The sequence below is a fragment of the Myotis lucifugus genome, unplaced genomic scaffold, assembly GCF_000147115.1.
Source record: "Myotis lucifugus unplaced genomic scaffold, Myoluc2.0 scaffold_239, whole genome shotgun sequence".
In the NCBI taxonomy this organism is placed as follows: Eukaryota; Metazoa; Chordata; class Mammalia; order Chiroptera; family Vespertilionidae; genus Myotis; species Myotis lucifugus.
The window spans coordinates 1144327-1156826 of record NW_005871287.1 but is presented as its reverse complement, the minus strand read 5'-3'; positions in this window follow the sequence as shown (position 1 = coordinate 1156826).

The window sequence follows — 12500 nt, the reverse complement described above, 5'->3', positions numbered from 1 at the left end:
GCCACGGTTCAATTCCTGGTCAGGGCACATGCCAGGGTTGCGGGCTCAATCCCCAGTAGGGGGCGTGCAGGAGTCAGTCAGTCAATGACTGTCATCATTGATGTCTCTCTCCCCCTCTCCCTTCTTCACTCTGAAATCAAAACATATTTTACAAAAATATATTTAAAAAACCCAGAGCTTACTCTCCCTCTCTCTCCTCCTCCTCTTCCTCCTCCTCCTCTCTTCCTCCTCCTCCTCTCTTCCTTGCTTCCATTCCCCTCTCCCTTCTCTAAAAAAACAACAACAGCCAGACACTTCATGAGAGACTCACAAAGAGAGGAAGGGCGACTGGGTGGTGGAAAGATGGGCACGGTTTCAAGGCCAGGTGACCTTACGTAAGTTACGGAGTGCCCGATCTTGTCCTGTGTAAATTAGGGCTAAACAGACCTTTGCAACTAAACCTCCGCTTCTGCCCACCTCTGGGACTCAGCTTCCTCCGACACAAAGTGGGGGAGAGGAAATTCTCCCTCCGGTCTCCCCTGAGTCTTCACTATCTTTTTTTTTTAATGGTTTCTTAATTGTTTTTTAGAGAGAAAAGAAGGGAGAGAGAGAGAGAAAAACATTGATGTTCGAGCGCAACATCCATTGGCCTCTATGCCCCCTACCGGGGATCGAGCTCATAACCCAGGCATGTGCCCTTGACTGAGAATCAAACCATGGAACCGGCAACCTCCTGGTGCATGGGATGACACCTAACCAATTGAGCCACACCGGCCAGGGCAAGTCTTCACTGTCTTAGTGTGTCCCCTCGCCCTCAGGGCTGTTGGGGACCACCTTGCACTTTGGTATGGGTCACTACCTGGACTCCTAGCTCCGCTCCCCTCTAAGCGTGTTGCCTCCTTCCCAGAGACCCCAGGCCAGAGGTTTCTGCTTCCCTTTCTCACCTTTTGTCTCTATTCCCCCACACCCTGGTGTGTTTCCTGCTTTAGGAAGAGTTGATGCAATTACAGTTGATGTGATTACAATAAACAACTTAGAGCTGATGGTAATGAGCCTATGATCTTGAGCACTCGACTTTAAGGGCACTTTTGCAACATGGGAGTGACAATGTATTCCCATGGTCATAAAACGCACCACTAAGAAAACACACCAACAATCGCATTACAACAAAACCTCTTAGCAATAGTCCTCCAAAGCCATAAACCAGTCATTGCTTTGAAATTCCTCTCATCCCTTCTGTGAGACTTGCCATTTCTCCTGCCTTCCGTTGCATTGCTTGGCATATGGTAATCTTTCTACCCATATCTTAGGAACAAAATGTAACACGACTTCTGCTCCTGGTTTATCTTCCTGTCTTAGGCTCTGCAAAGCACTTGCTGTTGCTTTGTAAGAAAGAGTAGTCATTCCTCCAAAGAAAAACTTTGTATATTAATTTAATTACTAATTTCACTCCCTGTTGCTCCGGTCTCCCTGCCTTGCTCTCTGCGTCATCCCTTTTTATCTGAAAGCTGTCACAATATGATTTTCTGAAGACATTTGAAGAGCACTGAATTTGTAACCCGACAATCAATGGGTCCGTGCTGCCTGTCACTACCTGAGCCAATTAGGCAGAGGCAGGGTGGACTCACACATGAGCGTTTATTCCAATATGGTCGGCAGCATGGGACAATCTGCTCTGCACCCCGCCATAAGCCAGCTGCTTATATTGGGGAGGAAGACAAAGATTACATGGGGAAGTAGCCAAAGGGTATTGCCAAATGGGCCGCCTACAGGTAATAGGGGCTGGAGATTTGCAACAGGCCTGCAGAATTGCAAAGGGCTGGGGGTCTTCAAAGGGCTGTTGGCTCTGGTTTCTGCAACGAGATTAATCTTTCCAAGAGAATGGGCAGCTCCCTGATGGGGAGCATGGGCTGCATTCCCAAGTGGGTGCCCAGGTCCCACAGGCAACTGCCAGCCAGGTTAGAATGTGCCTTCTTTAATCAGAATTAAAAAGTCACGGGTAACAGAGCATGATTCGTATTTCTTACAATTATAGCTGCTTCCCCAACATTCTATTCCTGCCGCTATCTAATTCAGTACACGTGTGGTAGGCAGTCAGGTAGGCATGAGCAGAGCAGGATTATGGGCCAGGGCAGAATGTCACCAGGGCAGAAAGTCCTGGGCACCCAGCAATGGGCACCTAGCAACGGGCAGGCCTGGGAGAGCAAGTGTTGGAAATACTCGGAAGTATTGTCCATCAGGACCTCACCCCTAAGGCACCCTTTCCTCCCCTAGATCATCTCCCATCAAGCAGGTCAGATCCTCCCCCTGACTTTCCCCCTGATATGTAGCTAGTCATGCAGTAGACACCCCGCCCCCCCAAACACACACACTTAGAGAAGAGCAGGGGGGCTGGAGAAAAGCCCCATCTGACTTCCATACAAGGGCAGGAGATGAAGGGACAGGCCCCCATCCGTCAGCTCAAAGAAGAAAGAAGTTAACTGCATCCAGGGGGTTAAAAGGAGCCCTAGCCCACACTCCAGGGCAGCTCTTGGAACTGCCCACTCGAAACTTTCTTTCAAGTGTTCTTCTGCTTTGCTTGCTGAGTAAACTCTCTCTCTAGAGCAGCGGTTCTCAACCTGTGGGTCGCAACCCCTTTGGGGGTCGAATGACCCTTTCACAGGGGTCGCCTAAATACATCCTGTGCCGAAACTGGTTTGGCTCAGTGGATAGAGCATCGGCCTGTGGACTCAAAGGTCCCAGGTTCGATTCCGGTCAAAGGCATGTACCTGGGTTGCGGGCACATCCCCAGTAGGAGATGTGCAGGAGGCAGCTGATCGAGGCAGCTGATCGATGTTTCTCTCTCATCGATGTTTCTAACTCTCTATCTCTCTCCCTTCCTCTCTGTAAAAAATCAATAAAATATATTTTTTAAAAAATACATCCTGCATATCAGATATTTACGTTATGATTCATAACAGTAGCAAAATTACAGTTATGAAGTAGCAACAAAAATAATTTTATGGTTGGGGGTCACCACAACATGAGGAACTATATTAAAGGGTCGCGGCATTAGGAAGGTTGACAACCACTGCTCTAGAGTTTGAGTCTTGGCTCTGAATTCTTTCTTAGCCAGAACTCAAGTACCAAGGTCTACTTTCGCTGTTTACACATACAGGACCAATAGGGTACCTAATTCAGTAAGGACAATTAGAGCATCTGTACTTAATGGCTCAAATTTGCAAACAATGGCGGTTTCATCATGATGTTGCCATTGATTATAAGATACACTCCTAACATCAGAGATGTTAAAACTGAGGGAAAACGTGTATCTTAGAATTAGTTAAATATGGTAGTAAATACCAGTATTGATTGGGATTCTTTCAACTGCAAGCGACAGAAAACCCAGACTAACCTGAGTCAAATGGGTAAAATGAACCACAGAAATCCGAAAGTCCTTGTGTTATGCAGCTTCAGGTATGGCTGGATCCAGGACCCTAGGAGAGAATCAGGACTAGCTTCTGGCCATTTCTCTCTCTCTCTTCTACAGGGATGCTTTCGTAGCAGGTTTTACATGGTAGCAAGCTGGATCCAGCAGCTCTAACCCCCATCTCCTCTCTGGTCTCAAGTCCCGCCAAAAGGAATAAGGGTTCTTTGTCCCAGAATTTATTTTTATTTTTATTTTTGGTTAATCCTCACTCAAGGATACTTTTTTTCATTGCTTTTCAGAGAAAGTGGAAGGGAAAGAGGGAGGGGTTGGGGGAGAGACACAGCGAGAGAAACATCAATGGGAGAGAGACACATTGACCGGTTGCCTCCCCACACACTCTGACTGGGGGTGGCAAACAATCTGCAACCCAGGTAGTACCCTTGACAGGGAATCAAACCTGAGACCCTTCGGTCTGCAGGGCGATGGCTAGGGAAACATCCCAGAATTTCTCATCTGAGTTTTAATGCCTTTCATTGGCTCTGAGAGCCCTGGACACGCCAGTGCTGAGTCACCTGCGGGAAGGCCAGGGAAATGCGGAGAACGGACATGAGGCAGCAGAAACCATAGATGTGGCTTATAGGTTGGCTGCAGGGAATTAGGTAAGATTAACCGTGGGCACATTTGATCCCGGTGCCTCTGCCTGCGCAGTGCAGATGGAGGCAGCCTCTGCTCAGATGCCCCAGCTCTGAGTCAGCCTCGCACACCTGCCTGTCAGCCGGCTGAGATGGCACTGACTCAGCTCCTACGTGCGCTGGATGCTGCCTGGAAAGTTACTAAATCTTTGAGGCAAGACGCTCCCTCCTGTGGCGTGGGTTGTGCCCTGAGTGGGTGGGAATGAATGAAAAACAGTGAGAACACCCGGGCTCCTCTAGAGTATTTATGAAGTTAAATACACAGAAAGAAAGCGTGAGGGAAGTCAAGAGCAGTGATTAGAAAAGGCTGCCGGCCAAGGCTGGGTGCCTTCTGCTAACGGTCCTGTGCTCATAGCTGCCCAGCTCCAAACCCCACCCCCACCCCCCAGCTCTGCCAGTGAGGACTGCGCTGCGGCCAGCCCAGCCATGTCTTCCAGGCCCCCCTCCAGCTCTGCCAATTTTTTCCCTTCAGATGTAAGTTGCAAGGAACAGACCAGAGGGAATCTGTCACTTGAGAGGAGCAGGGAGGGACAGAGCAGGGAGGCCCGGTTCGGAGGGGATCCCGGAGGAGAGGAGAGGAAATAAAGGAGACAGAACAGGAAGCCCAGGCATGGTGCAGAATCTCATGGGGTGCTTTTCACAGCCGCTCAGGAGCTGGGCCGATTCAACACGGAGCACCTGCTGTCGGCTGGGACCCCGCTGGGGGCGGGAGGGATGGGGGACACAGAAATAAATAGGAGGTGGCCCCTGCCCGCAGAGTCTAGTGTGGGAGACAGTAAGAAAATCCTTAATTACAATGTCATGTGACTGAAGGAAAATACCCCTGAGGGAGGAGTGAAGCAGCCCAGCGAAGGAGACATCGCAGGCAGGAGGTCTGAGGTCAAGTCCAGCCCTCTCCTGGGCTGGAGAGTGGGGGGTCTTGGGCTCTGGAGCACAACTGCGCCCCAGAGTGGTTCCCCCGACGGCCTTTTCCACTTCTGCCTCAGGCTTTGGCTGCGGGCTCCTGGGGGGTCGCCACCTTCCTGGCAAGGAGGTTCCTCCAGGAGAGAGGACAGCTGGGGTAGCTGTGAGTCCCTGGAGCCAATGCTCTCAGCAGCTGGAGGCTGGGCACACTGGCCTGGCAGAGCGACCTGGGAGGCAGCTGGGTGTTTGGTGGAGGACACAGTGGGGAGCAGGAGGGAGGGCAGGGGGGCTTCCTGGAGGAGAGGGTTATTCTGCTGCATTTTGAAGGACAGCTTAGGAGGCAGCCAAGCAAAGAAAGATGCGAGGGGTCACCACGTGTAAGAGTCGCCGGAGCTTGCAGTGCTTTCTGGAAACGTTAAGATATTTAAGGCACAAGCCGGTTTGGCTCAGCGGATAGAGCGTCAGCCTGTGGACTGAAGGGTCCCAGGTTCGATTCCGGTCAAGGGCACATGCCCAGGTTGCGGGCTCGATCCCAAGTGTGGGTTGTGCAGGAGGCACCTGATCAGTGATTCTCTCTCATTATTGATGTTTCTATCTCCCTCTCCCTCTCCCTCTCCCTCCCTCTCCCTTCCTCTCTGAAATCAAGTATGGATCAAACGGGGGTGGGGGGTGGGGGGGAAAGTCTGTACAAATGTTAGTTACTATAAGTGAGCCTCAAACCCAAACACCAGCTAAGCAAACGAAAACAATCAGGAGAATCCCAAAGCAGCCTCATTTACTCCAGGTACCAGTTGGCGCCGAGCAAGTTGGGGACTGACCGGGTGACACAGCAAGTCAGCAGCAGAGCCAGGTGTAAACACGTCACTGACTCCAACACCGTCAGCAGAATCCGCAGAAGCCCAGCTCCCCACGGCAGTTCAGATGTCAGAGGTGTTCCCAGGAAGCCCCTTCCAGCAAAGAGTGTCCCCGGAGGTTCCCAATGGGCAGTCCCAATGTCCTCCAAATCGTTGGCAAGAGGTAGCTGGATGAGCTTCCCAGGAGGCAGAGCAAAAAGGGAGACAGAGAGTAGGTGTGTACACTGAGGACTAGAGAAGAAACCCCATTTCTCAGAGCTTCCTATGTCGAGAGCATCCACCCATCCACCCACCTTTTAGAAACAGGTGTATTGAGATATAATTCACATACGAAAAAAGCATATCCTTTTAAAATTTAAAGTATACAACTCAATGGTTTTTTAGTATAGTCACAGAGTGGTAAAACTATCACACAATACATTTTGGAATATTTTCATCATAAAAGGACTCCTACTCATTAGTAGTCACTCCTTTCCCCCAGCCCCACCTTCTCCTAGACCAGTGGTTCTCAACCTTCTGGCCCTTTACAGTTCCTCATGTTGTGACCCAACCATAAAATTATTTTCGTTGCTACTTCATTGCTGTAATGCTGCTACTGTTATGAATCGTAATGTAAATATCTGATATGCAGGATGGTCTTAGGCGACCCCTGTGAAAGGGTCGTTCGACCGCCAAAGGGGCCGCGACCCATAGGTTGAGAACCGCTGGACTAAGCCTAGACAATCACTAATCTACTTTGTAACTCAGTAATTTTGCCAATCCCTAGCATTTCATATAGATAGAACCATAAGATATGTATTCTTTGTGTGTCTGGCTTCTTTCACTTAGCTTAATGATTTCAAGGTTCATCTGTGTGGTAGCATGTATCTGTACTTCGTTTTTTATGGCTGAAAAACATTCCATTGTATGAATAAACTACATTTTATTTATCCGTCCAGTTTATGGGTATTTGGGTTGTTTCCAATGCTTGGCTATTATGACTAATGCTGCTATGAACATTCATGTGCAGGTGTTTGCATGGACATGTTTTTTGTTTCTCTTAGGAATGGACCCAGGAGTGGAATTGCTGCGTCACGTGGCAACGCTATGTTTAACATTTTGAGAAAATGCAAGACTGTTTTTAAAGTGGCTGTGCCAGTCTACGTTTCTACCAACAGTGTCTGAGGATTCCATTTTCTTCACATCCTTGCCAATACTTGTTAATACTGTCATTTTGATTATTGTTACCCTAATGGGGGTGAAGTAGTATCTCATTGTGGTTTTTATTGTGGTAAAATATACATGACCTGTTATTTATCACTTTAATTATTTGTAAGTGTACAATTCAGTGGCAATAAATGCATGCCTTAGTGTGGTTTTTGGTTTGCATTCCTCTATGGCTAATGCTGTTGAGCATCTTTTCAGATGCTTAGTGATCGCTTGTGTTATCTTTTTTTGAGTAATGGCTGTTCACATCCCTTGCTCATTTTTAAATTGGATTGTTGTCTTTATTACTGAGTGGGAGGACTTCTTTATATATTCTAGATACAAGTCCCTTATCAGATATATAATTTGCAAAGATTTGCTCCCATTCTGTGGTTGTCTTTTCACTTTCTTAATGGTGTCCTTTGAAGCACAGAAGTTTTCAGTTTTGATGAGCTCTATTTTTGTCTTCTGTTGCTGTGCTTTTGGTATCATATCTAAGAAGGTTTTATCTAAACCAAGTTCATGAAGCTTTACCCTATACTATTTTTTTCTAACAGTTTTATAGTTTTAGTTCTTTCATTTAGGTCTATGATCTGTTTTGAGTTCATTTTTATATATGGTATGAGGTAAGGGTCCAACTTGATTTGTGTGTGTGTGTGTATGTGTGTGTGTGTATCCAGTTGTCCCAGCACCATTTGTTGAAAATGCTATTCTTTTCCTCACTGAATTTGAATTGTCTTGGCAATATTACACAGCTCCTTTTTTAAGGAAAATAGGCCTTAAACAGTTATTTCTATGTGTAATTTGTACAACTCTTATGCTTTCTGGCAAGTAAATTCAGCTTTCCTCCCCCTGGTTACTGGCACCTTAGTCTCTAGTGCCTATGGTCAAGGGCAGCGGTTCTCGACCTGTGGGTCATGACCCCTTTAGCGGTCGAACGACCCTTTCACAGGGGTCGCCTAAGACCATCCTGCATATCAGATATTTACATGACAATTCATAACAGTAGCAACATTACAGTTATGAAGTAGCAATGAAAATAATTTTATGGTTGGGTCACAACATGAGGAACTGTATTTAAAGGGCCAGAAGGTTGAGAACCACTGGTCTAGGGTGACTTGGTATCCAATATAGATCCCTAGTACTTGGTAGAGGGGGAAATAATCAGATTCTCTCTTGAACAGCACAAGGGCTGGGTGCCCACAGAGAAGGCAGATGACATACCTCGATCTGTTCTCCCTAAGGTTGTTGCAATGCTACCCAGGTCTCCATGTGGCCTGATATTTTGGAAGCTTTGGGGGACTCAGAGTGGTGACGGTGTTTTTAGTTTTTTCATTTTTCATTAAGAAAAGATATTTAACTGGACATGCAACAAAGCTGCAATTTATAAGAATAGGACTTATATTGGGCTTTTGAAATCTGACAAAAGGTTCTTGAACTGAATTGCTGTACATAATGCCCCTCCCTTTTGAAAAACTATTTAGCATATCTTTAAATTTTGGTAAAATGTACATAACACAAAATACACTTTAACCATTTTTAAGTGTGCAGTTCAGTGGCCTTAAGAACATTCGTGTTGTTGGGCAACCATCACCACGACTCATCTCCAGACATTTTTCATCTTCCCAAACTGAAACTCTGTCCCCACTAAATAGCAACTCCCCATTCCTCCTTCTCTCCAGCCTCTGGCAAACACCATTCCCCTTTCTGTCTCTGTGAATTTGACTCCTCTAGGTACGTCACATAAGTGGAATCGCCCAGTATTTGTCCTGTGTGTCTGGCTTCTTTCACTTAGTGCACTGCCTTCATTATACTTGTGTTGCAGCACGTGTCAGAACTTCCTACTCATGTTTTCAGCTGAGCTGCTTCCCCGTGCTTCCCTGGGATTTCTGTGAATTCTTAGGATGAATCCCTGTCCTGGAATCTTGGAACCTAAAGGTGATCTTGTTTGTCTTTCTCACAATCAGAAGGAGCCTGATTGTGGCCTCTGGGTTGCCTCACAGCCGAGGGACTGCCCACCCCTTGCTCACAGGCATTGTGGCCACTGTTGCCATGGCAGCCAGGAGGCACTGGGGCCGAGTGGAGGAGCCTCAGGGTCGGGGAGCATGGCAATATTGCTTGTGCTCCCCTCCCCTCTGCCCGCTTCTGTGCCAGGGTCCTTCCCATGTGGTCCTCTATGAGCCATTCATTCACCCAACATTTACTGAATGTCTGCCAGGTGCTGGCATTACCACAGGCACAGGAGACAGAGGGAGGAATAAGGCAGACTTGGTCTCTGCTCCACAGAGGGAAGACTTTACATAGTGACGGAAAGACATTAAAGAATCAACTACACGAATAATTCTATGATTACAATTGTGGTGACTGCTATGAAGAAAAGCAGGGTACCATGTGAACGTCTAAATGGGGGGCACCAGGCTGGGGTGTACTCAGACTCCATCGACTGACATGCAGCTGAGCCTGACACTAGACTAAGAATCATAGTCCCCGTGCTGAAGGCAAACCGGGTCTAACAGGGGTAACTGGTGGTCTGGGCTCCCCTGGGTTTTGTGATCCCGGCACCACACTGCTCCCCCTTTTTTTCTGGGAAATAGCTGTCCCCTTTCCAACTGTGTGTCTCTGGAGCTGCCTCTTTTGTGGTAGAGAATGTCAGGTTCTTTACTTTGGAGGGAAAATTTGACAGGTTCAGAACACTGGACCCCAAAGCCTTTGCTGAGATGCCAGGCCTATATTTTCATGGCACTTACATCACACCTCGGGCACCCGATCCTTTCGGCTCTCCGGGCCCTGGCAGCATGATGTCATCCACACAGTGCACTGGCATAATGCTTGTGGAATGAGGAAGTGTTCCAAGTCTGAGAACTGTTAAAGAGATAACGGAGTCCTGGTGCGAGATGGTGGGCGAAGGTGCACTGATGACCCTGACAAATACAAGCAGGGTTTCGGGTTGTCTCTGCTTCTTGGAATAAAGAAAAAAGCGCCTTCCAGCTCAGTAACTGCACGCCAGGTGGCCGGGACTGATGTCTCTTCTCCAGCAATGATACCACATCGGAAACAGCAGCTGCAGTCGGGGTCGCCACGTAATGAGGTCTATGGTAATCCACCGTCATTCTCTAGGGCCCATGTGCCTTCTCCTCTGGCCAAACTGAGAGGGAAGTAGGGATGTGATAAAACCACCACCTCTGCCTCTCTCAAGGCCTTGATGACATTATTAATCCCTTCAACTCCCGGGAGGGTGCAGCGTTGCTTTTGGCTTATCACTTTGGTACGGAGGGATTTCCATTGGACTTTTCTCATCATCAGATCCCTTACTCCGCCAGTCCAAGAGCCAATCCGGTAATTCTGCCAGCGGCTGAGCCTATCTATGCCAGCAGGGGAATTAGTGGGTCTGAAGATCGCAGGGCCCACTTCCACTTCTTCCCAGGGTCCCCGATCAGTGACTGACTCAGGCCTGGGATCGGTGCAGGAACTGCGCTGTCAATCATTGTGGCTAACGTCAGACCTCTGTTTACCCGACCTGAAGTTTTTTTCCCCAGATATACAAATCAAATAGAAACTTAACAGGTGGGCGGCTCACATATTTTGGTTTTAGAGACTCCATGATCAATTAGCCACATCAGTCTCTACAGCAGTGGTTCTCAACCTTCCCAATGCCGCGACCCTTTAATACAGTTCCTCATGTTGTGGCGACCCCCAATTTCATTGTTACAAATTGAACATAATTAAAGCATAGTGATCAATCACAAAAACAATATGTAATTATATATGTGTTTTCCAATGGTCTTAGGCGACGCCTGTGAAAGGGTCGTTCGACTCCCAAAGGGGTCGCGACCCATAGGTTGAGAACCGCTGCTCTACAGGTTAGACATCCTGGTAACTCCACAGGCCCTGCCTATTATCATGACGAGGCTCACTCTCCTGGGGAAGCTCAGTGCTGCTACTTGCTTCCTACAGCCCCAGGGTCTGCACATCCTTCGGATAAAGAAGCCCTCGTCCGCTGCTGCTTATCCCACCAGCAGCTCCCACCCGGGGCTGAGAGGTGCTGGGACTTCCCTTCCCAAAGAATTTCCCAAGGCCCTGGTTTCCGGGGGGTGGGAGGTTGTCACCTTCTGGGTAACCAGGAAAATGTCATATCCAATACATTCTGATAGGGGATTAACTTTATTTTTAAAGCAATTGGGAGCCACTAAAGTGTTTTCAACAGTAGAGTAGGGTGATGAGATTTGTCTTTTTTTTTTTTAATTATTGATTGATTTTTGAGAGAAAGAAACATCAATTTGTTGTTCCACTTATTTATGCATTCATTGGTTGCTTCTTTTTTAAAAAAATGTATTTTTATTTCAGAGAGGAAAGGAGAGGGAGAGATAGAAACAACAATGATGAGAGAGAATCATTGATTGGCTGCCTCCTGCACGCCCCCTACTAGGGATCGAGCCTGCAACCTGGGCCTGTGCCCTTGACTGGAATTGACCCTGGGACCCTTTAGTCCACAGTCCGACGTCCTATTCACTGGACCAAACCAGCTAGAGCAATTGGTTGCTTATTGTATGTGCCCTGACTGGGATCGAACCCTCAGCCTTAGCGTATCCAGATGATGCTTTAACCAATGGAGCTATTGGGCCAGGGCAAGATTTGCCTTAAGAATACTCCTGTTGCCCTGGTCAATTTGGCTCAGTAGATAGAGCATTGGCCTGTGGACTGAAGGGTCCTGGGTTTGATTCCAATCAAAGGCACATGCCTCGGTTGCAGGCTGGATCCCAGCCCTGGTCAGGCATGTGCGGGAGGCAACCAACCAATGTGTCTCTCTCACATCAATGTTTCTCTCTGTCTCCCCCCTCTTCCACTCTCTAAAAATCAATGGAAAACTATCCTCGGGTGAGGATTAACAACAAACAAGAATACTCCTGCTGTTAGGTGGAGGGCGCAGTGGAAGAGGCAAGACAGGAGTGAAGGGAACAAGTGGGAATCTGATGCAGTGACTCCCAATGAGCCTTCAGAACATGGAGGTGTCAGCCGAGTCCTGAGAAGTACAGGACAGGTGGCCATCAGCGCTGGGTAGTCAGGTAGCTACACCACACTCCTGGGGAGGCCTGGGGAGGGTGTGGTGAGTAGGGGCACATGGAGGAAAAGGGGTTTATTGCTGTGTATAGGTTTGTCTTCCTCATGACTTGCTGGGCAGGGCTGAGCAACAGGGCCAGAGCCAGGTGGCTCGGAGGAGAGTAGGTCAAAGGTTCTGTCCTCAGGAGGCGTTTGTGGGCAGCACAGCCTTGTCAAGGGGTTGGGGGTTGGCTATATTGACTATAAAGCTCTGAATCCCAGCACCAGGCTTTGGGGCAAGCGGTGGCCTGCAAGAACAGCCTGGACTATCTCCCTTGCACCATGCTCAGTGGAAGGAGAATGAGGAAAAGCAAAGCTGGGGGCATCTGCCAGGGGAGGATGCTGCACGTGGGCTCCCCAAACGTCTCTTTGCAGAGCCAG